The sequence below is a fragment of the Dendropsophus ebraccatus genome, chromosome 1 (genome assembly GCF_027789765.1).
Source record: "Dendropsophus ebraccatus isolate aDenEbr1 chromosome 1, aDenEbr1.pat, whole genome shotgun sequence".
Classification (NCBI taxonomy): Eukaryota; Metazoa; Chordata; class Amphibia; order Anura; family Hylidae; genus Dendropsophus; species Dendropsophus ebraccatus.
This window is the reverse complement of record NC_091454.1, coordinates 213,431,707-213,458,547: the sequence shown is the minus strand read 5'-3', so window position 1 is coordinate 213,458,547 and position 26,841 is coordinate 213,431,707. Positions and strand designations below refer to the sequence as shown.

Genomic DNA, 26,841 nt, shown 5'->3' with positions numbered 1-26,841 from the left:
ACAGAGAGTCACGGCTCAATGCGTCCGTCAGTCACATGACTGCCTTCTCTGTAAGTGCTTAGATGACTGGGATTTCCTGTGCTCAGTCTATTTTTCAACCAGCGCAAGACTGAAAAGCTGCCTTCAGGAGACTGGACCTGGATTTGTGGTAAGTATAGCTTTTTTTTATAAAGCATGATAACAAAAAGAAACTAATGAATGTAAATTGCAAAGTTGCTTTATATCACATCCCCTGCTGATTTAGATTTTTAAAGTTATAACGATAGGGTCACTTTAAGTTTGGTAGACTCACCAAAAAACTGTAATCATTGCATAGTTACCTTTTAAAAAAATATGGTGGGAACAAACCTTTATTTTATTGTTACAGTAAATCAAAACAAAACTTCAATGTTTCTTAAGCCCCTATTACACAGGGCGGCATAAAGGAGCAAATAAGGGCTGTCAGCGCTCGTTTGCTCCTCGTTCTCAGCGCTATTACACGGGTAAGTACAGGGGGGGGGGTAGCATTGGTAGCGCCGCACTACCCCTTTAATGCAATAAGTGTCCACATTGAGGTCCCATTCACATCACATTTTGCCTGTACCTTTAGCATATACATTTGGGAGGCTCCCAGTGTAAACACTAAAGAAGTCACACTAGATAGCTGTCGGATGCAGGGCCGGCGTCAGCACCCGGCTTACTCGGGCAAGTGCCAGGGCCCACAGCATCTCAAGGGTCCCTGGCACTTACTTCTCCCGAGATGCAGGGCCACTGGACAGCCCTGAGTTATACCGGCCGCTGTCCCCCCCGAAAAGTTAATGCACCAGGTATGTCCCAGTAAGCCCCGCCCCCTGCACTTCCCGCGGGTGGAGGATTAGCCGAGCGTTATGTAGGTAAGTTGCTAATGCACACTACATGGAAGGCATGTCATATATAAGCCTCTCCTGTCTCCCTCCAACTTCACTACTCCTTGAGAAAGGAAATGTGTTGGAGGATGAGGCTGAGGGGCAATGTTATTGTGAGGAAGCAGAACTCTCCGCTCTTCTGTGGTCAGTGTGATGCTGTGATGAGGCAAGGAAGACTGCACTGACCCTCACAGTTATATTTGCCACTTGCACTTTACATTGATAAGCTGAGTATTGTTTAACCTGGAGTCCATGAATTATATGTTATCTATGTGATCATGAGGTTTATACCCCACATTGCAGATTAATTGGCAATTGTATAGTAGTCAGTATAATGGAGGTCACCCAGGTTCCCTAGCATCTTGTATAGAAGGCAGAATAATGGGGGTCACCCAGCTTTCCAGCATCTTGTATAGTAGTCAGCATGATGGAGGTCACTCAGCTTTCCCAGCATTTTGTATAGTAGTATAATGGCGGTCACCCAGCTTTCCCAGCATCTTGTATAGTAGTATAATGGCGGTCACCCAGCTTTCCTAGCATCTTGTATAGTAGTCAGTATAATGGAGGTCACCCAGCTTTCCTAGCATCTTGTTTAATAGTCAGTATAATGGATGTCACCCAGCTTTTCCATCATCTTGTATAGTAGTCAGTATAATGGAGGTCACCCAGCTTTCCCAGCATCTTGTATAGTAGTCAGTATAATGGAGGTCACCCAGCTTTTCCAGCATCTTGTATAGTAGTCAGTATAATGGAGGTCACCCAGCTTTCCCAGCATCTTGTATAGTAGTCAATATAATGGAGGTCACCCAGCTTTCCTAGCATCATGTATAGTAGTCAGTATAATGGAGGTCACCCAGCTTTTCTAGCATTTTGTATAGTAGTCAGTATAATGGAGGTCACCCAGCTTTTCCAGCATCTTGTATAGTAGTCAGTATAATGGAGGTCACCCAGCTTTCCCAGCATCTTGTATAGTAGTCAGTATAATGGAGGTCACCCAGCTTTCCCAGCATCTTCTATAGTAGTCAGTATAATGGAGGTCACCCAGCTTTTTCAACATCTTGTATAGTAGTCAGCATAATGGAGGTCACCCAGCTTTCCCAGCATCTTGTATAGTAGTCAGTATAATGGAGGCCACCCAGGTTTCCTAGCAAATTGTATAGTAGTCAGTATATGGAGGTCACCCAGCTTTTCCAGCATCTTGTAGTCAGTATATAAAAATGTAATAATCTTCTTTCTGAAGTAGTCCAGTCTTAACAATGATGCCACATGATTTGCTATACAAAGGGGCCCACTGAGACTCTGTCGCCCAGGGTCCCACAAAAGCCTGTAGCCGGCCCTGGTCGGATGAATACCTCTCACCTGATTGTCTGATACACATGCACACTAGATTCAGCCAAGCATGCATTTATATTCAATGTATATTCATGTATAGTAGTCAGTATAATGGAGGTCACCCAGCTTTCCTAGCATCTTGTATAGTAGTCAGTATAATGGAGGTCACCCAGCTTTCCTAGCATCTTGTATAGTAGTCAGTATAATGGAGGTCACCCAGCTTTTCCAGCATCTTGTATAGTAGTCAGTATAATGGAGGTCACCCAGCTTTTCCAGCATCTTGTATAGTACTCAGTATAATGGAGGTCACCCAGCTTTCCCAGCATCTTGTATAGTAGTCAGTATAATGGAGGTCACCCAGCTTTTCCAACATCTTGTATAGTAGTTAGTATAATGGAGGTCACCCAGCTTTCCCAGCATCTTGTATAGTAGTCAGTATAATGGAGGTCACCCAGCTTTCCTAGCAACTTGTATAGTAGTATAATGGTGGTCACTTAGCTTTCCTAACATCTTGTATAGTAGTCAGTATAATGGAGGTCGCCCAGCTTTCCCAGCATCTTGTATAGTAGTCAGTATAATGGAGTCCACCCAGGTTTCCTAGCATCATGTATAGTAGTCAGTATAATGGAGGCCACCCAGGTTTCCTAGCATATTGTATAGTAGTCAGTATAATGGAGGTCACCCAGCTTTCCCAGCATCTTGTATAGTAGTCAGTATAATGGAGTCCACCCAGGTTTCCTAGCATCATGTATAGTAGTCAGTATAATGGAGGCCACCCAGGTTTCCTAGCATATTGTATAGTAGTCAGTATAATGGAGGTCACCCAGCTTTCCCAGCATCTTGTATAGTAGTCAGTATAATGGAGGCCACCCAGGTTTCCTAGCATATTGTATAGTAGTCAGTATATGGAGGTCACCCAGCTTTTCCAGCATCTTGTAGTCAGTATATAAAAATGTAATAATCTTCTTTCTGAAGTAGTCCAGTCTTAACAATGATGCCACATGATTTGCTATACAAAGGGGCCCACTGAGGCTCTGTCGCCCAGGGTCCCACAAAAGCCTGTAGCCGGCCCTGGTCGGATGAATACCTCTCACCTGATTGTCTGATACACATGCACACTAGATTCAGCCAAGCATGCATTTATATTCAATGGTGGGACAGGCACTGGTAGACACATCTGGTGATGGTTTCTCTTCTGGGGAACAAATGGATCTGTCAAATTAAATCCACCTACATCCCCTTCATCTTTGATCATGTACAAAACAAAAAGTTATGGTGAGAGAAAAGATGAACACATTCCTTCCTGACGTTTTTAGAGGAAAATTCCATCAAACCAAGAAAATTTTGACTTGGGTCAAATTTCCCTAGTGGATGTTCTGATCAAGGCAAAATCTATAGTAAGGGAGCTGTAGAAGTCACCTGGTCTATACAGAACGCAGCTGACCTCACTTCTGGGTTCAGTCTGTGACAACTCCTCACCTCATCGGATGAAAGACAATCCAACAATGTTGTCGATAGAAGATTGTACTGTGTGGTCTCTATCTCCCTCTGCTGGAGACAGGGAAAATTACCAAGAAGAGTATATTGGTCAATGAAGATTTAAAAGAAACTTATTGTGTAAATGTAATTAAAATAGCTTGAAAGAATAAACTCTGAATATAATGCCACCAACAATGTAACATTGTTGATATTTTATAAATGGAGTATTTTGGTCTTTACCTTTATTTGACCCCTGTAAGGGTATACTTCTTCCTTTATCTGTCTTTTTATTAAACAAAAATAAAATTTTTTTTAAATCAATTGTTACACGTTAAAAAAGTTGAGTAATATTACCTCTACTTTTATTTTTGTTATTATTTTTTCTTTTTATCATTGTTACCACTGGAAACAGACAGAAGTTTTGCACCACCCAGCTGTCAGATGTGACCTAATAGGTATAGCTGAGCTCAAAAAATGTCACCGCTATCTTTTAACAATGAGCATAGTAAGATAAAATTGTAAGAATTCTGGCCATTTATTTAGACATGATGGAAAAGAAAATCAGAACAAGTACAAGAAAAAGCAAAGTTGTCCTGCTAAACAGTGAGTGGTAATGTCTTATAAAATCTAGTCTTACGGGGTCTGGGTATTGAGGTCTTATGAAGTTTAGTTTTTAAAAGGGCAGCTTGGGGCACTTTGGGTGAGGCCTGAATATTAAAGGGAAACTATCAGCAGGTTAGAAGAATCTATGTACCTATAGGGCCTATTGAAGCTTGACCAGCCACATCTGCTGGAAGTTTTTTAAAGTATCTACTACTCTCTCAGTAAAGTAATATTTTTTTGTTGTTTCTGATATTTCCCTGGACTAACCTCTCATTGTGTATTCTTTTTCTTGTGATCATTTTTTCTAAATTAAAAACACCTCCCTCTTGAACCTTATTTAGATTTAATCATTTCCCCCCTTATCTACCAAACCTTCTCCTATATCACTATCCTTACCTACCAAACCTTCTCCTATATCACTATCCTTACCTACCAAACCTTCTGCTATGTCACTATCCTTACCTACCAAACCTTCTCCTATGTCACTATCCTTACCTACCAAACCTTCTATGTCACTATCCTTACCCACCAAACCTTCTCCTGTGACTATCCTTACCTACCAAACCTCCTCCTATGTCACTATCCTTACCTACCAAACCTTCTCCTATGTCACTATCCATATCTACCAAACCTTCTTCTATGTCACTATCCTTACCTACCAAACCTTCTCCTATGTCACTATCCTTACCTACCAAACCTTCTATATCACTATCCTTACCTACCAAACCTTCTCCTATGTCACTATCCTTACCTACCAAACCTTCTCCTATGTCACTATTCTAACCTACCAAACCTTCTCCTATGTCACTATCCTTACCTACCAAACCTTCTCCTATATCACTATCCTTACCTACCAACCCTTCTCCTATTTCACTATCCTTACCTACCAACCCTTCTCCTATGTCACTATCCGTACCTACCAAACCTCCTATATCACTATCCTTACCTACCAAACCTTCTCTCTCCTAAGTCACTATCTTTACCTACCAACCTTCTCCTATGTCACTATCCTTACCTATCAAACCTTCCCCTATGTCACTATCCTTACCTACCAAACCTTCTCCTATATCACTATCCTTACCTACCAAACCTTCTCCTATGTCACTATCCTTACCTACCAAACCTTCTCCTATGTCACTATCCTTACCTACCAAACCTCCTCCTATGTCACTATCCTTACCTACCAAACCTTCTCCTATATCACTATCCTTACCTACCAACCCTTCTCCTATGTCACTATCCCTACCTACCAACCCTTCTCCTATGTCACTATCCGTACCTACCAAACCTCCTATGTCACTATCCTTACCTACCAAACCTTCTCTCTCCTAAGTCACTATCTTTACCTACCAAACCTTCTCCTATGTGACTATCCTTACCTACCAAACCTTCTCCTATGTCACTATCCTTACCTACCAAACCTTCTCCTGTGTCACTATCCTTACCTACCAAACCTTCTCACACGTCACTTATATTTATATTAAAAAGAACGGGACCCAGAACAGACCTTTTTTGGACACCACTTGTACCCAGAATACACTTCATTAGCAAGGGCCCTCTGGTATGCATCCTTCAGCCAACCACAAACTTTATATAAAAAACAAAATGTCATTATTGGTTATTTATCACCACTTTATAGTTGACCTCATCCCAAAGTATACATTTACGTACCCAATGGAGCTTAAAACGACAGGCACGCCCTCTAAGAATTGGGGCCATTTGAAAGAAGCCTTGTTTTTGCTAAATTCCAATTTTTTGACTTTGTCATTGCAATCCCAGATATATCAGAAGGGACTAAATGCAAACAAAGCTGGTTGCTAAGCTTTTATCTCCTACCAGGGAGTATATAAAGATGGGCTACACTTCTGTGTATGTCTCCTTCTCTGTCTTTTTCAGTCTTCCTTTTACTCATAGGAAGCACCTGGCCCAAGCAATAGTAGTGAAAGCTGCTACATCTGTTTCCTCCATGTCTTCCTGCATACTGCAAACAGGAAGCATAGAACTGGGCAGGTGGTGAGGAGAGATCAGTCAGTGACATTTCAGGATCTGTGCAGGAATAGCAGTTGCATAGCGGGGTGGGAAGGAGAATCGGAGGGTGACTGTAAGACAAGTGGAGATAGATGAGGAGGGTCAGTGTAAGGACTCCCCGCTTAACGCGTTTTACCCATGAGCTACACCTATTTTTACAGAAAACAGCGAAAATTCTAAACAGAGGAGAAAGATGAAGTTTTCCTTTACCCTTTTACTCTTAGTGACATCTATGACCTATTTCTCTAATTAAATAAATAAAAATCTGTGGAAGGAACCCATCCTAAGGACTGCAGGAAAGAATTCAGGGAATGAATGTGTGGGATCCGTATAGGAAAAGCAGTGACACCGCAGAGCAGGATGACGTGTAGTAAAGTGTGAGGAACATCGCTAAGGGATATTGTACAGTGAGTAAGATCAGTGCAAAGACATCATAGAGATCAGAAGGTCTGAGCAAATATTCACCATTATAGCTCCACAATTCTGCAGCCACTTCCTTAATATATCTGTTTTTCTGACATACAGCTCCAAATATTCTGCGGTCAGCACTAGAGGGAGCTCACTGTATACTGTTTATACATTTGACTAAATTATACACTAGTATGCTGTAAGCTCTCTAGCAGCCTCTAGTGGCAACAGCAAGCAGACACAATTTTATCAAGTAACTCTATGTCTAAACAGAGAAGTTCTGTATAAGAAAAACAGCTCTGACCCTTATATCAAGAAAGCACTAGGAACAAAGATATGGCCCTATATATATATATATATATATATATATATATATATATATATATTCACTGTAAACTGTTGATTAGAGGATACCTATAATTTTTACAAACTTTTTACTTGTTAATAACATGTCAGAAGTGTTGACCTGTGAGGGTCGAGCTGCAGTAATATGAAGGGATAAGAAGTGTTTTGCTGACTGCTGTTACCCTTGTTTTATGAGCTTTTTTTGTCTTTTTACGTTTTTATGTCAATTCTTTGAGCGAAGAGCGGAGGTACACAAGACATCCCATTGAGACAGATAGGCAGATGGGATTCTGAACGGATTCTACAGCGTGGATTCCGCTCGGAATTTCCACCGCTCTTTTGCTCATTGTGAATGTGCCCAAAGGGTAACAAACGTTTTGAATTTTTTTAAATTTCAGGCTCCATATCTCACCATCCACTATAGCTCTGAACATGAGACTACCATAATATTATAGACAATCATGTTGGCTATCTCATACATACAGATTGTTGTAATGTAACTGCACTGTTATTGCTTTGCTCCTGATGGTGGAACAATCCTTTTCTTCTTGTAAACTACAAATTACAACCTGTTTTCACATTCCATATTAGCTCAGTGTGTTATTAGGTTGATTCCCATGCAAAAGGTCTAATTTAACCCACAATCTGACCCCCCCCCCCCCCCCCCGCCCAACCGCTTGTACCTTCAGATAGCTGCTTTTAATCCAAGATCTGTCCTGGGGTCCGTTCGGCAGGTGATGCAGTTATTGTCCTAAAAACAACTTTTAAACTTGCAGCCCCGTGCCCAACGGCCGGGGCTTAGAGTATCTGTGCCCTAACTTTGCCCCACCCCTCTGTCCCTCCTCCACACCCTCTTCATCATTAGGAATGCCACTGGAACATTTTCTCCTGTCTGAACACTGCACAGGTGCCTTAACGATTCAGCCCATGTGCCAGGCTGACACAGGTGGGGAATAGGAGACAATCTGCCTGGAGCATTCCTAATGATGAAGAGGGTGGGGAGGAGGGACAGAGAGGTTGTGCCAGCCTAGTGCATACACAATCTAAGCCCCGGCCGTTGGGCAAAGGGCTGCCAGTTTAAAAGTTGTTTTTTAGGACAATAACTGCATCACCTGCCGAACAGACCCCAGGACAGATCTTGGATTAAAAGCAGCTATCTGAAGGTACAAGTGGTTTGTGGGGGTCACATTGTTGGTACAGAGTCGCTTTAAATCGAGAAGCAGCCATGAGGAAGATTTTGAAAGAAAAGAGAAACATTATCCAGGTCATTGATAGCTGTCTCTCGGCCAAGAAAGTTCATCATGTAAATGCCATGACATACTTGGAATATTAAATCAAGTCTGTCCATCCATCCATTTAAAAGCCAGGAGGTGGACATCCAGGCAGAATATCAGAGTCAACAAGTCGGCTCATCACAAGGTCTATCAGTTCTGGTGCACAAACATGGTAGTGGGTTGTATTCTTTGTAAGTACCATGTGACGTGCATTGCATGTCTGGCTCAAAAAAAGATGAAAAAGGGTCAACTTCAATACTGTCATAAGATGCTAAGTTTGCAAAATAATGACATAGAGTTGTTTCACAGCCAAAGGCGTTGGATCCGTGGTGGTCTCAATGCTGAGCTAAACGTGGATATTCTACAAGATGAGCTAGGGTACTATTACAGGGAACGATAATCGGCCCGATTCGGCCGATTATCGCCCCATGTAATAAATACAACGATCAGCCGATGACAACGACAACTAAATAGCTGCAAAACATATATTTATATAGCTTAGCACTGCTGATGTGGGGGCGAAGGGGAGGGGGGTAAATGATCTTGGCTGAAGGGTGGGCCCCAATGATGTTTTCCTGTGGTGGAGCCAAGGTACTCCAGTCCCACACTGCCTCCTGTTTCACCACTTGTCACAAACTCAAAGGGACAGAATACTTGAACTGAGAGACCTTAGTTTATTACTCTGTTAAATTGCTAAGTATGAAGGCAGAGATGTCAGTACTGTTTAACGTTGTGGGTAAAAGACCAACAAGGAACTGGGATGACAGCAATAGGCCAGATAGGCAAGATGCCAATGGAAGCCAGAATGGAGGTCTAGCTCTCTCAATCCTACTTTGGTCTTGGAAAGTGATTGGACTGGAGACCCTGTAGGCAATGTTATGAAGAAAGCTTCACAAGGGAACATCACACTGGAGATTCTCCCAGGAGTGGGTGTGAGATAGAATAATGTCTTCAACCCAGGTAGACTGACAGCTTCCCCTTACATTGATTTGCTTGTGAAACCAGTGGTACGGCCATTTCTCTGAGTGTCCCAGGAGCCATTTTTCAACATGACAATGCCAGACCGTTAGCAGCCTACATGACCTAAACATGCTACCATGGCCTGCAGCGTCTCCATGCTTAAGCACATCTGGGATGTCATTACTTGCCAAGGGAGCTGCCAGCAGCGCATCTTCATGATTTGTGTGCCCATGTGCATTCAGTGTGGCAGAACATTCCTCAGACAACCATTAATAACTTCACTGTAAGCGTGCCAAGACATGGAAGTGTGTGTATTCCTGCATGTTCTGATTATTTTGTTTCCATTTTGAATAACATGTCTATCAGTCTTGTGATTTTCACAATTTCATGACTTTTCCTTTCTGGTGTTGCAGTTTCGATGCTGAAGAGTATAGGAGTATATGTGTGAGCAAAGAGAATACAATCCAATGGGAATAATATGGCTGTTATTTCATTGCCCAATAATTAGCACAATTATTGTGGGAATACAGTCTTAGGCTATGTTCACACTACGTAAAAGTACGGCCGTTGTTGCCATCGTTGTTTGTATGGTGTGGAACACTGCCTTTACTGCTATGGGATCCCGTACGGCGCAGCAAAGAACTGACATGTCCGTTTTCTGCGGCCGCAATTCAGTGAATTGCGGCCACAGAAAGACCTGTCAGTTCACACAATAAAGCGAGCAGCTCCGGCCGCTTGCTTCATTGCGTGCTGTGTGAAGTTCTGATGCCCCCGCATCAGAACACTGCGGCCGGAAAAATCGCCTGAGTACCGGCCGGAATGATCTTCGCAGAGACCGGCCGTTCCGTGACCTGGCCGGGTCACGGAACGGCCGGTCTCTCACGTAATGTGAACATAGCCTTAGGGTGTGTTCACACGTACGGGATCTGCAGCAGATTTGATGGCGCAGTTTTGAATCTGCAGCAGATCCACAGCAGATTTGAATTGATTTGCTTTGAATCTGCAGCTTCAAATCTGCAAAACACAATTTTTCAACGATTAACGAAAAACGATCTCAAACAACCGCTATGGCGAACAACCTGAAATCGTTCACCCTATTACACCGAACGATGATCGTTACTTATGATCGTTTTTGCGGTCGTCTTGTCGTTGCTATTGCAAACGGTCAACAATAAATATAGGTCTCATTTAATCATTGTCTGCTATTACACAAAACGATTATCGTTTAAATCCGATTTTTTGAACGATAATCCTCCCATGTATTAGGTCCCTTAGGCTATGTTCACACACTATACATACAACAGCCATTCCACATGGACAGCTGTTGTTTAACACTACCTACAGCTGGAATTTATGATCTTGATTCCCGAAGGGGGGGGGGAATAATTTTTTGGGGTGAACTGCTACTTTAATGGGTTACAACATTGGGCTCTTTCCGGAGGCTCCATAGAATGAATAGAGCTACAAGTCATGTGCCATACCTGGGGCTGTATTCAAAACGTCCGGGGGGGGGTCGCCGTGGGGTGGGGAGGCCAGACCCCCTGTAATCTCTTACTTACCCTTATCCTTAAAAGTAAGTTTTAATTAGAGAACCCCTTTAAGGCTCCTTCCCCAAAATAGGCCCCTGTATCAGGGACAGCAATAAGCCAATATTGGCTGATTGGATCTTTGGTGCAGTTATTTGCCTTTTTGTGAAGGCTCAGCAAACAAGCCATGATCACCGAGATCAGCGCTCATTGTCTGTTTCCGTTTATCCTGTGTACCAGGGCCCTTATATGTATGACTGGGTTTAAGGTGAGTACAGTTAATGAAGTGACAATGAAGAAGTAAGAAACTGCCTAGAAAAAACTAAAAACAGGATGTGCAGAGGACTGCGGTCTGAAGAAATTGTAAAGAGATTGCAGAATGCAAAGTAGGTATTCTACAGGTTAAATAAGGTCAATGCAGGAGCAACCGAGGTTACAGGTAAACTCCAGACTCTAACAATACGCTGAGGCTGCTTAAGTTAGACCAAGGGTCACTAGGATGATGGATAGGAGTGTTAAGCTGTGTTTACACGGAACGATTATCGTTCGAATTTACACGATAACGATCGAATTCGAACGATAATCGTACGTGTTAATGCAGCGAATGATCAAACGACAAGCGAGAAATCGCTCATTTTGATCTTACATGTTCTTAAATCGTCGTTTGTCGTTCGCAAAAAATTCCGTGTAAACAGTCGTTCACCGATTTAACCTATGTGCGAGATAGACTTAAGCGATCGCAAAACATTTGTAAAACGATTTTTCCGTACGATATATCGTTCCGTCTAAACGCTGATCGTCATGAAAAAAATCGTTACTTTGTAATTGTTAATCGTACGATCGTACGCCAATTATCATTCCGTGTAAACGCAGCATCAATGTTTACAATATGTTACTTAGGGTGTATGTGAACTACTACATCCTACTAGTTTCTCTGCTAGTCCCTGAATGCAAAATCATGTACGTGTATATAATCACCGGGACGTAGTTCCTGCGGAATCGCAGAGATGCGCACTGTAATCCTCTTTGTGATGATAAGGAGGAGACGATGGATAAGAATTCAGGTTTATTATAAAATATAGTTATTTAAATTGAAATCATACAAATAAGTTGGTAAAAAACATGTCGAACAGTTATTTAATAATGGCCATTGTTAGTATACTAACAGCCATTATTTTAAACCAGTTGCCGTTATATGATGGCCGCCCAATCAAAACAGCTATGATTTATAATGACTTCTCGGTGCAGCTCTATAATGCCCTTCATGCTGCTGCTGCTTCTAAGGGTGTCCCAAAGAGGTATAGGGAGACAAGATCTCCTATTCCACGTGTGTGCAGTGTATGGAAGACATAATAGAAGCAATTAAGAAGCAAAGATGGAGCCTGCACAGGGGGTATATGAAAAATGTACATATACAGTGGGCATAAATAGTGCTACACCTCATGTATACACATAAAACAGCGAATCCTGAAAGGTTATATTAAACAGCACATACAATTACTCTGATGTCAGCGGCCTTATTGGCAGTACATAGAGCTGCAAACATCACTGCAGGCTTAGGTTACATTATCATACTTATGACTTATTACAAGCTTCAATAGCTAATTTCCTCTCTGTTTCTCTGTTGTCACGTTGCTTCCCGTATCAGCACAGTAGCAGCCCCCTCCCCCTTCCCACCCCCCATCTTGTCTCTGGCTGCAGACATGACATAAAGGAATCACCAGTGACCAAGAACTTGCCATGTTCCCAAATATTTAGAACCATTTTTCAGAAATTCATCTCATTTTCCTCATGTTGATGATTGATATCTAATGACTGCTCTCTGCATTTAGGTTTTGGGGCAAAATACCTTTATGACGTTTTTTTTCTAATTTATGTGAATAGTCTTAGGGGTTAAATATGTCCCTTTAGACTTAGATCTGTGGAAGTGAAGCCAAAAAGAGCTATAACCATATACATGGTGCATATACAAGAGCACTAAAATACTAAATATTCTACTGCATGAGGTAGCAACTTAAAATACCCTTACCTAAAAAAAAAAAAAAAGGGGAATAATTGTGGGACAGTGGGGCAGCGCACTGATTGGCTGACTGCTGGAAGACGCTGGGAGCCCCCAAAGCAAGGCAGAGCGGGGACCCGATACAGTATGTTCCCGGGCCGTGGGGGTTAACGGAGCTGAGTTTGACATACTCACAGCGGGATGACAATCCTGTTGCAAGTATGTCAGCCCATTGAAGTGAATAGGCAAGTATCTGCAGCGGATTTTGCTGGGAACTCGAAGTGGAAAATCTGCTGCGTATGCAGTACGTGTGAACGTACCCATAGGCCATGTTCACACAAGTATGTGTTGTATAAATCACGTCTGCAGAAGACATGTCAGTTCACACAATGGAGCATGCGTCTCCGGCTGCACGCTTCATTGTGTGCAGCGGTGAATTGGGATGCGGGCGCACACGGGTTAAGAAGTAAAGATCATCTGGCCGGTACTACCGGCCAGGATGATCTTCAGTAACACCGGTCGTTCTGTGATCCAGTGTTACACGTAGTTTAAACATGGCTTTAAAGTGAATATACCAGTTCAAGTGTGGTGTATGCTCGACAAGTCACTTGCTAGATGGTAACGTGTGATGCCACTTCTGTGGTGGTCGGCCAGAATATAGCTCAGCCAGATGTTAGGTCGTCGCGACGCCAGTGCCGGTTGGGCACACAGGTATAGTGGCACACCTGCTTTTATTTTAGTGACCTGCTTAGTGGTTGGTGACCTGCTGCGCTAATTGGGGATCCCTTGGGCGCTTATCACAGTGGTCTAGAGTGGAGTTGTGACCCACCCAGACTATTGATACCGCCACCCACAGAAAGGGGAGATGACCCAAGGAAGATACAATGGCTGTGTAGGTGCTTAGCAAATAACCACTGAGTCCAGTTAAAATAAATAAACTCTTCTTTACTGCAGGAAGGCTTAATACAGTGATATACAGTAGGATCTTGCTTGATAATATATTTTAATCTTTCGTGACACAACCTGTGCTGAAAGCTCAAGGAGAGGTGCAGCCGTGCTGACTGAGTTGCGTGCTGAGAGGTAGAAGAGGTTTAGAGAAGTAGAGAGGAGGATGCTGTGAGTCCCAACCCAATGTAGCACTGTGCTCTGCCGGAACTTTAGAAGGAGAATAAGTAGAATACTTGAGAGTAGAGAGAATACTTGTGCTCGTGTTTTGACTCTTTGGTCTTTGCACCACCTATTGCCCACCAGTGTCGGGCGACCTGTCCTAGATGGTGACACAAGTCCCAGACCTTGTTACCTGGGATGAGCGGAGTGGTCAGAGTTCTCTGATGACACCCGCACTGCGAGATAGAGTACATAGGCTTCTAGCAACTTTGCTGTATCCGGATCAGTTCCTCTTTCTTCAGGATACTGATCCCTGACTTTTCCTCTCTAAGTGTGCGTTCAGCACTGTATAGTGGCTGGAAGTGTTGCTGTTAAAAAAAGAGTGCTAAGGTGTCTCATGTGCTTCCATCCACTACCAAACCAGAGTAAGACCCCACAGGGGACCTGGCATAAGCCAGGGCCCTACTTGGCTACTGCAGGGAACGTTCTGGCTTGCATCCTTCCTCTACCAAAGCCAGAGTAAGACTCACTAAAGGTGTGGCTACACTTCCTCTCCCCATGTGACTTCCTCCTACAGCATCTGTAACGTGTGCTGTGAGTGGGGGAGAAAAAAGTGCAAGAGAAAGAGAAGGATAGAGATATGTAGAAAAGAAAGAGCTCCCATTGGTGCACAGATCCTAGAAACAATAACCCTTAAGTTACCTACAGCTGTGCGGTACACAATATACATACTAGCGAAAAAGGTACTACTTCATTACCACTTTTACTTTGAAGTACAGACTTTTGCAAGGGGTGTTAAGACAAGAAACACCCGTGGTGGGATACCACACAAGTAGTGAGGTTTTTTCACTACCTGGTCAGTGCCGGCGTAAAGATCCTGATGGTGCGGTCCTTTTTTCAAAACGCCGCCCAGCTCCTGTAATCAGGTTTCTTCATGTGGACTGGCCCACTCTATACACAGGAGGCAGCAAGGTGCCCCCAGTATAACAATATTCCCTTTCCCTCTGTGAAGCGGCCAGACTTGATTCTTTAATAAGTAGAGGGGATATCACCGGGCCTGCTGCCTAGTGGAGGAAAAAAAATCACTACTTGAACTGGTCGATTCGTAACATCTAAGAGTGATAATTGTAGAAATAAATAAGATAGTCACTCTACAAAACTAAAGGGTCTATCTCTTGAATCACAGTGCATATTTTTCCAATGGGATACCACAAACTTTTTTATATATATATATATATATATATATATATATATATATATATATATATATAAATATATATATATATATATATATATATATATATGGAAGTAATATGTGATTTTCAACATACACCTGGCTCTAGGCTTATACAGTATGCGGTTTCTGCTTGCATGTTCACCTAGGAGTCTATTTTGTATTAACGCTAAATCAGCCTCTAAAGGGTTATTGAGTTTGGATGTTCAATATATTTTCTCCATGCAACCATCTGTATTGGTCTTGCTGCACCGGCATCACGTTGTACCAGCAGGGAATCTGTAAGAGGTTCATAGAGAGGGGTTGTTACGTGCTAAAGTCTAATGACCCCATTTGGCTTTTCTTACTTCAGTGACAGGCGATAGAGGGGCACCGAGAGATTAACCATCACATCTGCACTACACGCAGACACGCTGATCTTAACACTTAAATGCTGGTGAATCGTATAGAAAGTCTGCTGCTTTTACCTTACATCATACTTTATTAATAACTATGCATAGTTTTTTTTTTAGTAGTTTCTTAATCCTCACTCAGGATTGCACAAGGTCCATTTTCTCTCATCACCACTTAAAGGGGTTATCCAGCCCTACAAAAACATGGCCACTTTTCCCCCTCTCTTGTCTCCAGTTCAGGTGTAGTTTGCAATTAAGCTCCATTTACTTCAATGGAACTGAGTTTTAAACCCCACCCAATCTGGAGACAAGAGAGGGGGAAAGTGGCCATGTTTTTGTAGCGCTGGATAACCCCTTTAAGTGGTAACATGTGAAAACAGTGCTTGTAATGGTAATAAGGTCCTGTATATACAGCACCCAATAGTGCATGTTTTTTACAATTTTTCCAATGTAAGGCCATGTTCCCACCATGGGATTTTGTCTATGGTTAATGACGTCTGCAAATAATCATCATGAACATTGCAGCCGACATTATCAATAGATGGCCGTCATTTCGCGGTAAAATCCCATAGCCTTATAATGCACTCCATTGAAGTCTAAGGGGCACATTGGCCGTCAGATCTAATACAGAAAAGTAAAATGGCCGTATTTGAGTACGAGCATAAGACTATGTTCATGCACAGTATTTCCGTCAGTCTTTTTTCAACTAAAACCAGGTGTGGACTGAAAACACAGAAGCTGTGCAGACCTTTCCATTATAATTCAGCCTTCAGGTGTTTGACGTTTTTATTATATTTTTCTTCTGTATTATTATTCGTTATTCACTAACCATTTTGCAATGGCAGGTTTTCTCTCTTTATCCAGTTTTTGTGTATTGCAATGTGCGGCAGCCAATCCACAAAAGTCTATCGTATACCTGAGACTTTTAGTTGTGAAGGACGGCAAACATCGTCTTCCTAAATAAGAGGCCTCACTATAGGGGAGTTACTTTAAACGCTACCTCTCATGTGGATGGTATTGCCGCAACCTGTTTGTGACCTTCTGTTTGAACGCTATATCCATATCTCTTGTCATATAATGCCTGCGTATACCAAATACAATTAGGGGGATATTTACTAGCAAATCTAAAAACACGATTTTGTCAAAGATGTTTTGTCATAATTTCCAATCTAATGTGTTTAGTCAAATTTATGTAAATTGTCTAATAACGTAGTAAATGTGTCTTAAAAATAATTAGTCTAATAAATTCACCTGGTTCGGAGCAGACGTAGCGATGCGCCAATATAAATTTAAAAAAATTGTGCAGTTAATAAATTTAGCTAAAAAAAAAAATTCTGCCGCACTTCGATCTAATTAACAAAAAATCTAATTCAAAAAGTCGCATCTAATTTGGATAGTCTGGTCTAAAAAATCTTGATAAATTCATATTAGATGTATTTTGAGCGCAAACTAGATATATTAGACTAAAAACAGGCGCAATTAGTTTGATAAATGTCCCCCATAATGTTTTGTGATTGTTAAATAATTTTTATGTTCAAAATACCAATAAAAACACTTTTGCCCTGTCAGTTCCACTCCTGATTTTGGTTTAACCCCTTAAGGACAGAGCCAATTTCGATTTTTGTGTTTTCGTTTTTTCCTCCTTGCGCATCAAAGGCCATAGCACTTGCATTTTTCCACCTAGAGACCCACATGAGCCCTTATTTTTTGCGTCACTAATTGTACTTTGCAATGACAGGCTGAATTTTTGCATAAAGTACACAGCGAAACCAGAAAAAAATTCAAAGTGTGGTGAAATTGAAAAAAAAAACGCATTTTGTTTATTTGGGGGAAATGTGTTTTTACGCCATACGCCCTGGGGTAAAATTGACTTGTTATGCATGTTCCTCAAGTCGTTACGATTAAAACGATATGTAACATGTATAACTTATATTGTATCGGATGGCCTGTAAAAAATTCGAACCATTGTCAACAAATATACGTCACTTAAAATCGCTCCATTCCCAGGCTTATAGCGCTTTTATCCTTTGGTCTATGGGGCTGTTTCAGGTGTCATTTTTTGCGCCATGATGTGTTCTTTCTATCGGTACCTTGATTGCCCATATACGACTTTTTGATCGCTTTTTATTACAATTTTTCTGGATTTGATGCGACCAAAAATGCGCAATTTTGCACTTTGGGATTTTTTTGCGCTTACGCCGTTCACCGTACGAGATCAGGAATGTGATTAATTAATAGTTCGGGCGATTACGCACGCGGCGATACCAAACATGTTTATTTATTTATTTATTTGTTTACTTTTATTTATAACCTGGGAAAAGGGGGGTGATTCAGACTTTTATTAGGGGAGGGGGCTTTTTACTGACAACAACACTTTATTTTATTTTTTTACACATATACTAGAAGCCCCCCTGGGGTTAGGGTTATTCCCCCCTGGGGTTAGGGTTATTCCCCCTGGGGGACTTCTAGTATATACACTTTGATCTCTCATTGAGATCTCTGCAGCATAGATATGCTGCAGACAGGGGCGGGCTGGGCCGGGGGGCAGGGTGGCATATGCCCCCCGGGCCAGTCCCCCCAGTACACTTAATGGCCGCAGCGGCCGGATGTTACTGAGGCCGCTCTGCCACTTTAATGCTCTCTTCATTAAGTGCAGTAGCGGCCGCTGCACTCACTCTCTAGCAGTCAGCAGCGGTGACAGAACGCCACGCTGACTCTGCCTCACACTTCCCTTTGCTCATTGGTGGAGCAGGCAGCCTGTTCCATCAGTGAGCAAAGAGCAGAGCACCACACATGGAGGATGGAGAAGAGGACGCCTGCCGGGAGAGGAGCCGCCCGCCGCCTGACTTGTATCTGGTATCTGGGGAGGGGGTCTGGGGGGGTTACTGTATAGTACTGGGGTCTGTAAGACACCAATACAATACAGTAGTCTAAGACTGGCTGAAGCAGGGGCCACTCACCTCCCGGTCCGGCCAGCCAGCTTCCCCTCCGTGATTCAGGCAGTGCTAATTGCTCCTCTCTGCTCTGCTCTGGTCAGACCTGACAAGAAGAGAGCAGAGCAGCACGGACCTGCTAGTGAGTATATTGGGGAGGAGGGGGAGGGGGGTATTGTAATTTGTTCTGTAACATGTGAATCTCCAGTTCTTGCATAACTACAACTACCATTATATCCTGGTGGCAGGACATGATAGGAGTTGCAGTTTGGCAACAGCTGAGGAGTCACTGGTTAAGAAGCAATCATTTAGGTAGAGTCTTTTTGTAGTGTTCTCCAACCTGTGACTGCTCAGTAAGTGAAACACTACAACTCCCATCATGCCCTTCTGGCAGGAGATAATGGGGATGGTAGTTTAGTAACAACAGGAGGGTCACACCACACCAAATAAACTGTACCCCTAAATTACTAACAGTGGCTCCTCAGCTCTTACCAAACTACAACTCCTATCATGCCCTGCTGGCTTGATATAATGGGGTTTGTAGTTTAATAACAGCAGGAGGGTCACATGTTGGAGAAATCCCACTAAATAAACTGTACCCATAAATCCTTGCTTCCTAACCAGTGGCTCCTCAGGTGTTACCAAACTACAACTCTCATTATGTCCTGCCAGCAGGGTAAAATGGGAAGTGTAGTTTTGCCATTGGTAGGGAACAATAACTAAGGGCGGTGGCATAATGTCCTACTGGCATAATGGAAGTTGTAGTTTATAAACAGCTGAGAAGTCTCTGGTTGGGAAACAATGATTTAGGGGTGGGGGGTCAGTGGTACAGTACATTAGAGGGGACAGTGGTACAGTACATTAGAGGGGACAGTGGTACAGTACATTAGAGAGGACAGTGGTACAGTACATTAGAGAGGACAGTGGTACAGTACATTAGAGGGGACAGTGATACAGTACATTAGAGAGGACAGTGGTACAGTACATTAGAGGGGGCAGGGGTACAGTACATTAGAGGGGACAGTGGTACAGTACATTAGAGAGGACAGTGATACAGTACATTAGAGAGGACAGTGGTACAGTACATTAGAGAGGACAGTGATACAGTACATTAGAGAGGACAGTGGTACAGTACATTAGAGGGGTCAGGGGTACAGTACATTAGAGGGGACAGTGGTACAGTACATTAGAGGGGACAGTGGTACAGTACATTAGAGGGGGCAGGGGTATAGTACATTAGAGGACAGTGGTACAGTACATTAGAGGAGAGTGGTACAGTACATTAGAGGGGGCAGGGGTATAGTACATTAGAGGACAGCGGTACAGTACATTAGAGGAGAGTGGTACAGTACATTAGAGGGGACAGTGGTACAGTACATTAGAGAGGACAGTGATACAGTACATTAGAGAGGACAGTGGTACAGTACATTAGAGGACAGTGGTACAGTACATTAGAGGACAGTGGTACGGTACACTAGAGGACAGTGGTACAGTACATTAGAGAGGACAGTGGTACAGTACATTAGAGGACAGTGGTACAGTACATTAGAGGACAGTGGTACGGTACACTAGAGGACAGTGGTACAGTACATTAGAGGGGACAGTGATACAGTACATTAGAGCAGTGATTTTCAGCCTTTTTTGAGCCGCGGCACATTTTTTATACTTAAAAAATCCCGGGGCACACCACCAACCAAAATGGCACAGAATGACACTAAAACAGTACATATTATACATATAGTTAATAATATAGATTCTAAATGTATTTATACTCACTCAGTGTGAAACCTGGACCTGTTTTCTTCTCCCCCCTGTGGTTCTCTCCTGTGCTTCTCTCCACCATACTTCTCCCCCCTACTTCTCTCCTGTGCTTCTCTCCACCTTACTTCTCCCCCCTACTTCTCTCCTGTGCTTCTCTCCACCTTACTTCTCCCCCCTGCTTCTCTCCACCATGCTTCTCTCCTGTGCTTCTCTCCCCCGTGCTTCTCTCCTGTGCTTCTCTCCTGTGCTTCTCTACACCAAACTTCTCTCCCCCCTGCTTCTCTCCGCTGTTTCTCTCCCCCATCCCCATGTTTCTCTCCCCCCTGCTTCTCTCCCCTGTTTCTCCCCCATCCCCAGGTTTCTCTCCCCCATTGTTTTCTCCTGTTTCACAGGGGCACCATAGTTTGGGGAACTTTCCCCGCGGCACACCCGACCATGTGGTACGGCACACTAGTTGAAAATCACTGCATTAGAGGACAGTGGTACAGTACATTAGAGGGGACAGTGGTACAGTACATTAGAGGGGACAGTGGTACAGCACATTTCAGAGGACAGTGGTACGGTACATTAGAGAGGACAGTGGTACAGTACATTAGGGGACAGTGGTACAGTACATTAGAGAGGACAATGGTACAGTACATTAGAGAGGACAGTGGTACAGTACATTAGAGGGGACAGTTGTACAGTACATTAGAGGGGACAGTGGTACAGTACATTAGAGAGGACAGTGGTACAGTACATTAGAGAGGACAGTGGTACAGTACATTAGAGGGGACAGTGGTACAGTACATTAGAGGGGACAGTGGTACAGTACATTAGAGAGGACAGTGGTACAGTACATTGGAGAGGACAGTGGTACAGTACATTAGAGGACAGTGGTACAGTACATTACAGAAGACAGTGGTACAGTACATTAGGGGGGCAGTAGCATAATTCATTAGGTAGGCAGTGGTAAAGTACATTGTGGCACAGTATAGTACGGGGGGGGGGGGAGAGAAGTGGTACTATTTATTATTGACACAGTTCATAAGAGGCACAGTTTATCCAGGGGGACAGTAGTACAGTCCATTAGGACAAAGGGGTGTCATTCAATTAGCACAAGGAGAGGGTGGGCCTAACTACAGGTGAGGGCAAAGACAGGAGGCACAACTACAGATGGGGAACAAAGAGGGGGTCTCATTACAGATGAGGGCACAAAGAAGGGGTCTTACTACAGATACAGGCACAGAAAAGGGAAGTGACTACAGATTGATCTTTAAAGATGGTCCTGTTACTGTTTAGGGGCACTATGATGGGGAGTTTTATAAAGGTGGGTAAAGGTGCTGTAAAAGTAAGGTGCTGAAGATGTTTGTCTGGCAGATACTGCTGAGATGATTTGTGGTTGGAAGAAGTCTTCAGGATCAAAAAGAAAAGGAAACCTGACCGACTCTGATCAGAGAAGACATCACCTGTGAGTCACTGGATGTGTTTGCACTGAACTTATATGGTATACAGAGCCTGTGTACAGCTGGTATCTACCACTATTTGGTCACCGTATGGGGGAATATTGGCCCCTGTGTGGTGGAGTGTAGTACCTGTATAATAGTAATGCTCATATTGTAACAGTATTATTAAGTAACCATTTATAATGTGGTTACTATGTAATTGAAGTATGTGATCATGGTGTGGCGGTATTATTGGTCCCTTGTATACTAGTATTATTGGTTATATTAGTATACAGGGTTTGGTCAGTAATAGTATGATGTCCATGTCCATACAAGGTATAATCCAATCCAGAGCAGATTAAACTCTGGCCTTACATAAAAATTCTGGGGCAGCAGAGGTTGGAGGAACATAAAAAAGAATCTATACTTACCCGTCCCTGTGCCCCTGCAGTACAGGTTCACCACCTCTCTCACAGCTGCCGTTATTCTGTTCCTCCCTTTCCTGCATTGTCGTGTCCTGGCAGGAAGTACCCACATGCCCCAGTACGTGATGTTGCAGGACCAGGAGCTGCAGGAACCGATCTGTGAGCAGTGACGCAGCACTGCGGGGGCATAGGGACAGGTAAGTATGGATTCTTTATTATGTTCCCCTCACCTCCTGCCGACTTGGGATGTTTAGGTTCGGGAAAAGTTCTCCTTTAAGTATATGTGCCCTGGCAAATATCCGCTACTCATGGGCCACTGCTGGTGCTTGCCCCCCAGGCTAAAGTTTGCCAGCCAGCCCCTGGCTGCAGAGATCCATGAGATAGGCACTCGTTTACTTCCGGCTGCTGCAGCTGGAAGTAAACGAGTGCCGAGTCGGGGAAGGCGCCATCTTGGAGCGGTCCCCGGCCGGCTTCAGAAACGGAGATCACTCCTCCGGGATAACATCCCGGAGGAGCGATCTCCGCCACTAGACACCAGGGAGACGCTGGAGTCGGTAATCGGATGCAGCTGTCATGTTTGACAGCTGCATCTGATTACTGTATTAGCGGGCACGGCGATCGGACCGTGCCCGCTAATACCTACGGTCCCGGGCTACAAGCTGCACCCGGGACCGCCGCGGTTCAGAGCGGGGTCGCCGTGCGGCCCCGATCTGAACGCCCTTACCGGCAATAGGGCGTACCTATACGCCCTTTGTCGTTAAGGGGTTAATAAAGGCTGACCAAAAGACTGACAGAAATACTATGTGTGAACATAAAAATAACACACATGACTATTGTTTACAGCCTGTTTTAATTAAAAACAGAAACAGCCATTTTTTTTTTTTAGCCATTCAGTTTTATTTTTACAACCGTGAAATAAAAAAATGGTTGTGTTTCTAACAGATCAATTAAAAAAGTAATTGCTCCTCCTAAAACATAGATCACTATATAAAAGTGACAAATTAAAAAAAAAGGGCAACAATGTGACTGATTTAAAACCAACTTTAACCCTTAGACGACCCAGGGCGTATAGTTACGCCATGGAAGTCTGTCCCCAGACGACCTAGGGCGTAACTATACGTCCTGGGTGTTTCTCCGGAGCGGAGCGCGCTTCACAGCAGGTGGGGGCCAGCTGCAATCAGTAGCCGGGACCTCACCGGTAATGACATGCTGCAGCGATCTCGCTGCCGCGTGTCATTAACTCCTTAAACGCCCGCGGCGTTGAAGTGTAAGTGACAGGGGGAGTCCCCTGTCACTTACCGATCGGGACCCCCGCAGTGTGACTGCGGGGGTCCCGATCGTTAAAACGGACCGCCGGAGGTCTCTCACCTGCCTCCCTGCGGTCCGATCGGCGATCTGCTACACTAAGCCTGCACAGGCAGGCTCAATGAGCAGATCGCCGATAACACTGATCAATGCTATGCCTATGGCATAGCATTCATCAGAGTAGAAATCAAACTAATCTATGTAAAAGTCCCCCAAAGGGACTTCAAATGTGTAAAAAAACAAAAAAACAAAAACATTAATACACTACCCCAAAGCCCCTCCCCCAATAAAAGTCTAAATCACCCCCCTTTCCCATTATATAAATAAAACATATAAAAATAAATAAAGAAACATATAATATACCGTAGCGTGCGTAATTGTCCGATCTATTAAAATATAACAAGCGTCATTGCGAACGGTAAACGGCGTAGACGAAAAGAGGGAAAAAAGTGCGCGGATTAACGATTTAATGTTACATTATATATAAAAAAAAAATTATAAAAAGTGATCAGAATGTCCGATCTTCAAAAATATGGTATAAAAACTAGAGATCATGGCGGAAAAAATGACACCCCATACAGCCCCGTAGGTGAAAAAATAAAACTGTTATAAGCATCACAATAGTCCCATTTTATTTATAATTAATTGCCAAAAATAGGATTTCATTTTAAAAAAATATATATAACATTAGAGACTTTGTGTAACCTGCATATGGTGTTCAGACTGACCTATAGAATAGTAGTATCATGTCGCTGTTACCATATAGTGCATTACGTAGACACAGGAACCCCCCAAACGTTACCATATTGCATTCTTTTTTACGATTTCACCTATTTATCTCTTCATAAATAATATATTTGGGATTCCGTCATACATGTTATGGTAAAATGAATGACGCCATTATACAGTACAACTATTCCTGTAACAAACAAGCCCCCACATGGCCCTGTAGATAGAAAACTGAAAGTGCTAGAGCTCTTAGAAGGGGAGGAGGGAAAAACGAAAACACTAAGGTCAAAATTTGTGCGGTCCACTGGGTCATTTAGGGCCTGGTCCTCAAAGGGTTAAAAGCAGGTTAAAAAACAACCTCATTTATAAATGTTTTTTTTTATATTAATATATTATATAATAGGAATGCAAAAAAAAAACAAAAAAAACATAAAACACTGTGTGAACATAGCCTCACACCTATATACTTTAGTATTTTTTTTTTTTTTTTTTTTAGATTATGTTCACACAACATGAAAATGACTGCTGTTTTTATTGGACAGTCCTCATTTAACAACAAACTGCCAATTTGCAATAACATAGTGGACACGTCTACTAAACACATCTAAGTAGCACAAGCCTAAAGCCTTCCCTACTTGCGCTCGCTTTGCGGGGTTGGCGTTCGCAGACCGGCACAGTGTTGTTTGGTCAGAGACTCATGTGTATCAGAGACCTACATGTGATACATGAGGCAATATGTTTGGCCAAATTATATACTAACTTCTGATGTTGGTTTTTAATGTAGCTGATAGGCTTTCGTGTCAGCCATGGGTGCGATGTGCAGCCATTTCTGTCCTTTAGGCTTGTGAACATCTGAGTTACACAGCGGGGTTTACATAGATTTTTATGGCATATATTATGGCGAATATTGTGCGCCAAAAGAATAATGTGGTGTGTGTTTTTTAGGGGTATTTCAAATGTGCTGGAATAATTACAAAAGTGCATCAGAAAAGGGCATCCCTATTTGGGATTTGAACCCACACAAAACAGCCAAATATGTGACAAAAATGTGATATACCCTCTGTGGTATTCGACCAGTGATGTACTTAGATGTTACCGGTGACGCCACTTCTGCAGTGGTTGGTCGGTTTTGTTGTACAGCTCAGCCAGAGATGGTATTGTCATGACGCCAGTGCTAGTCCAGCACACAGGTGTGATGTTGGTACCTGCTTTGTGTTGTGGCTGGCTGCAATCCCCAAATGGTCGGTGACCTGCCGGGTTGTGATGGGTCCCTTGGGCTCTTGTCACGGTAGTCCTGAGTGGCGATTGACCCACCAGGACTATCGGTACCACCCCCCCACAGAAAGGGGAAGAATAACCCAAGGTGTGCAGTTTGAGTATGGGTGCTGGTGCGTAGGAAAAGATGACGGAATCCCAGTAAAATTAAAATGAAACAGCTTTACTGTGCAGTCATTCAGTAGTACAATACACTTTGGTAAAATAGATAGATCTTTACACAGACTTTAGTGCTTGGCTCGCTTGTGCTTGAGGAGGTGCTTGAAGAAGTAGAAGAGAAAGAGGTAGTTGTAGTGGTGCTTATAAAGTTGAGAGTAGAGGAGAAGAGTTTGTTGAGGGAGTCCTAACCCAATGTAGCAATGTACTTGAAACTTAAAAGAAATGTACTGTATTGAGAAGTTTACTTGTACCCGTGTATACCACCTTGTGCCCTACAATGTCCAGTGACCCGTCCTAATAGGGTGATACAAGCCCCAGTGGTGTTCATATGGGTGAAGCTATGTTTCCGGGGTTGTCCCAGTTACCTGCTCTGTGAGATAGGATACGTAGACCTTCCTTGGTAACTTTGTCCTATCCAGGCTAGTTCCTCTTGTGTCTCCGGACACTGCCCTGCACTCTTTAGAACTGAGCTTACTCTTTCCACCAAGTAACAACTTTCTACAGGGGCTGAGTAATCTACCCTGTGAGTGGTGCGCAAAAGAGAAAAGCATAGAGATAGGTCAGAAATAGAAAGCACCTCCTATTGGACAATAGGAACACATGGTACATAGAAAACATTTACCCATTAGGACCTTCAGCTGTGCTTGCAAAGCTTTTTGAGGGGTGCAAAGGAGAGGTACAAAACATCCGTGGTGGGACAGACCACCCTCTATATTTTTGCAGCTGATTCCCTAGCAAAGACCAATTAGTAAAGACTTAGGCTTTTTTGTGGAACAGATCAGTGGTCAAAAATAGTGGTCAGTGGCCCTTAATAAATCTCCCCCACTATCACCAATTCTTTCTCCAGAGCCCTTCTAACAGGAAAAGAGTGATCATGGCATAACCCCCTAATAATTCCCAGTGCACACCCTTGCGGTAACATCATCTTGTGTATAGTCGCCTTCATATGGTAAACTCTTAGGTTCACTTTTAGTGTCATGGTAACATTGAATAAGTGACACTAATAATGGAAGTCAATGTGCCGAGAAAAATCACAATAACTATTTCTACAAATAAAGAATAAAATATGAATAATAAGACAAATGTATAAAATTTCCCAGTTGTTATGGAATGGAGGGAGGGATCTGAGGGATTGTTCTTATCAGTCTGGACAGACCGGACCCCTGTCTCTTATCTATAGACCCAGACTTCCTCTGACCAAGGAGAGAAGGAAACCCCCCCTCCCCATGTAATAGTCTACCCTAACCTTCCCTCCCCTT

General features: G+C 43.1%; 1 protein-coding gene across 1 annotated transcript in view; it reads right to left on the bottom strand.

Annotated features, from left to right (window-relative positions):
- The window catches only part of ACP5 (acid phosphatase 5, tartrate resistant), a 79,221-nt gene that overhangs the window by 18,973 nt on the left and 33,407 nt on the right, over positions 1-26,841 (bottom strand). The window lies entirely within an intron of this gene.